At 40.7% G+C, this 3,775-nt stretch overlaps 1 non-coding gene across 1 annotated transcript; it reads left to right on the top strand.

The window, feature by feature from the left end:
* Positions 1 to 2,141: 2,141 nt before the first annotated feature.
* On the top strand, positions 2,142 to 2,272 carry LOC114636258. Its single transcript, XR_003713597.1, has one exon. It is a non-coding gene; the product is annotated as a small nucleolar RNA SNORA17 (small nucleolar RNA).
* The last annotated feature ends 1,503 nt before the right edge of the window (positions 2,273 to 3,775 follow it).

The following is a 3,775-nucleotide window of genomic DNA, read 5'->3' as shown; positions in this document are numbered from 1 at the left end:
TTTGATGAGTATGAAGTGTCCTTCCTTATCTTTTTTGATTAATTTTGAATGAAAGTCGATTTTATTTGATATTAGAATGGCTACTCCAGCTTGTTTCTTGGGACCATTGGCTTGAAAAATTGTTTTCCACCCTTTTATTCTGAGGTAGTGTCTGTCTTTGTCGCTGAGGTGTGTTTCCTGTATGCAGCAAAATTCTGGGTCTTGTTTGTGTATCCAGTCTGATAGTCTGAGTCTTTTTATTGGGGAATTGAGACCATTGATGTTAAGAGATATTAAGGAAAAAATGATTGTGGCTTCTTGTTATTTTTGTTATTAGAGGTAAAGTTATGTTTGTATAGTTATCTTCTTTTGAGGTTGTTGAAAGATTACTTCCTTGCTTTTTCTAGGTTGTAGTTTCCCTCCTTGTGTTGGCATTTTCCATCAATTATCCTTTGAAGTGCTGGGTTTGTGGGAAGATAACAGCTGGCCTCTTGAACCCACACTAGCAGATGCTGTCTATCTGGAAGGGCGAGCCTGAGGCCTCAGGCCCTTCACATCACATCTCTGCTGGAAAAGGGGCCAGATTATGGTGAGCATCCCTTATCCGCAAGGGTGCTCTCACAGATGAACTTTGATTTTTAATGAGAAGTCCTTTCCCCAAGGCTGAGAATTGCAGCACAAAACCTGTGTGGCAGAGGCAGTTGTAGGTGTTGCTGGCCTCTGGCTGGAAGTGTAAAGCTCAGTGGCTGGACGCAAGGGCAGGTGTGCAGATAGGAGGTCAGGACACTGTAATTATCATTTAGCCAGTGACAGCCTGGCACCAGGAACTAAAGCCTCGCTCACATGGGATTGTTATAGCACTCATTTTCAGGAAGCAAAGCTGATATGCCAAATAGCTGTAAAATGTCAGAACAGAGACTTCCTGAACACTTTGAGGTTTTCCACTCAGAAAAAAATGGAAGTTATCAAAATAGGAAGCTGTTGAGCGTGCATGCAGACTCTTGCTATGTCACATACAGCAAGTGTGATATGTGGTTTTCATAATCTACTTTTTAAGTTTACTCATTCCTTTTAGTATCTCAAGGTATAGAATCAGAGATACCACAGTCACAAATGACATTTTTAACTTGTAAAATTGTGTGATGATGCCTAATTATCTTATGGAAATACAGACTAGGAATCTGGCCCCACTTCACCAGACATGAATTTCAAGTGATTCCTCTCTTGTAGTCAGTGTCATGATGTCTCTGTGAATCCCTCCTGTCATTACATCACTGGTTGCCACTAGTGGGTGGCAAAAAAAAAAAGACAAAAAAAAGAAAAGAAAAAAAAGTCTTATATTGCTCTATTAGGGTTTCTGCAGTTGATATTGAAAAACTGGTCCAGTGTGTCACAGCAGGCGACTCATGGTGCATACCTGTCTTTGTGTCCCCTTCAGTGAGCTGTATTGTGGGTTTGTGTGCTTTGTAACCTGTTAAACAGAAAGAAACACACAATCGAAGATTCCAGGAGCACTAACAGCTGCAAGTCACAGAACTGGAGTGTAACCTGGAAGCTTGCCTGAGGGTTTCTGCTTCTGTTCTACTTTTCATTAAGACTGGAATCAAGCTTACACGTGAACTATTGGTAATTTAAGTATCCTTTTGTGTCATTTTTGTGTAAAACTGTCTAATTTGAAAAAATGTAGGTTATGAAAAATAAAGATTTAGGCACTGTTCAAAAAAAATAAAAAAAATAAAATTCAAAGTCATCTATACAAATTCAACACCATCCACATCAAACTTCCAACAATATTCTTCAGAGAATTTGAATTACTTTCATTATTTGAAAGCGTTTTCCAAACTTTAAGATCTTAGGTTAAGTAATACTAACCAGTATTGATTAATTCCTACTATTGGAGACAATTGCTCAGCAGTCTTGTCAAACTATGCTTTATGTTGATGAGTCTTCACTAAATGGCCAGAGCTTAGGAATCTCCTGGTCTAGTTTAAGATTTGATAAAAGATTGGCTAATTCTTCTTTGGTAATAAGTCTTTCCTTTGAAAATAATATTTAGCTGTTTTGTTGTTTTCGTTGTTGTAGTTTTTGGCTTTGTTGTTTTACTCTTCAATTGTACAGACCAGAATTCCACTGACATTTAATGGTTTAACTTATTGACATTGTCTGCCCCTAGATCATTGGCAGGGTGGCAGTTGTGTCTCATGTGCCTCAGTAGGTGGCAGAGAAGAGAGAGGCTATGTGTAAACTCAGTGTTGTGGTCTGAGAACATCTGAACAATGAAGAGTATAACACAGGACTGAAGGAGTTGAAGGGGATCTCAACCCCACAGGAAGAACAAGAATACTAATCAACCACAACCCCCCCACACACACACACACAAACAGTGCTCCCAGGGACTAAAGCACCAACCAAAAATACACATGGAAGGACTCATGACTCCAGCCTCATATGTAGCAGAAGATGCTCTTGTGGGATATCAATAGGATTGGCCTTTGGTCCTTTGAAGGCTCCATGCCCCAGTGTAGGGGAGTTGCAGGAAGGGTAGGCTGGCGTGGGTGGGAATGTGGGAAAACCCTCATAGAAACAGAGGAAGGACAGATAGTATATCGGGATTTTGTGGTGGGTGGGAAAACTGGAATGGGGATAATATTTGAAATGTAAATTAAGAAATTGTCTAAGAGGGAAAAAAAGAATCTAAAGCACCCTGTTAAAAGCAATCCTGAAATGACCTTGTTCTGTGTAGGGCTAGATTGGAATCAGTGGTGGGAAGCAAGCTGCAGACAAGAAACCCTGCATGTTACAATGGACTGTGGTTAGAAATGAGCCTTAGACAGAAATCTTCTGAATGGGGCAACAGGCAGGTGCAGGCAAGGAGAAATCGGGAGACAACCATCAGTCAATCCAGAGCCAGGCAGCCCAGGCAGAGTTCTAGACTGAGATGCTCATTAGTCTGGCTGAAGGTCCAGCAAAGACCAAAAAGGGGCCCCAGCTGAAGAGGAGGACCAGAGAGCTGACACTATTACTGTGACTATAGAGTACTCACAAAAAGGGGTCTATCATGACTGCCCTCTGAAAGACCAAACAAGCACCCGGAAGTCTCAGTTGCAGATTTTACACTCAACCAGTGACCAGAAGCTGCTGACCCCTGTAGTTGACTTAGTGAAAAGATGGAAGAAGCTGAGGAGTAGGGTAACCTTGTAGGAGGACCAGCAGTCGCAAATAACCTGGAACCAGAGATCTCTCAGACACTGTATCACCAATCGGCCAGTATAAACAAGCTGATGTGAGGCCCCCAACACATATACAGAATGTGGACTTCCAGGTGTGGATTCAGTCAGAGAAGGTGCACCTAACCCTCAAAGGACTCCAAAGAATGGGGAGGATTGGTGGAGTAGGGGTTTAGGAGGGTGGTTGGGGACCTTTTCGGGGAGACAGATGGGGAGCAGAACAGTATGTTAAATCATCAGAGGGTGAACATGGAGAGGGATAAAAAATGGAGTGCAAAAGAAAGGTTAAATAAAATTTAAAAAAAGAGTCAAGAGTTACAGATCAACTTTTTATTAATAAGAAATCAATTTTACAAAACAAGTTTTAATATGAAGATTAATATGAACTGTGAAAATCGTTAGCAAAATCAAAATCAATAACAAGAACATGTAATATCTCAATAACATAAGAAAAAACAAAACCATGCAAAAGAAAATTTCAACGAAAACTCTAACAGAAAAAATTGTGAGGTGACATTCCCTCACTGTACATTTAGCAGCACAGACTACAGCCAGTTTCCCCACTTGAG

This window comes from Grammomys surdaster, unplaced genomic scaffold, assembly GCF_004785775.1.
Source record: "Grammomys surdaster isolate TR1022 unplaced genomic scaffold, NIH_TR_1.0 123210, whole genome shotgun sequence".
Classification (NCBI taxonomy): domain Eukaryota; kingdom Metazoa; phylum Chordata; class Mammalia; order Rodentia; family Muridae; genus Grammomys; species Grammomys surdaster.
This window is presented reverse-complemented; position numbering and strand designations above follow the sequence as displayed.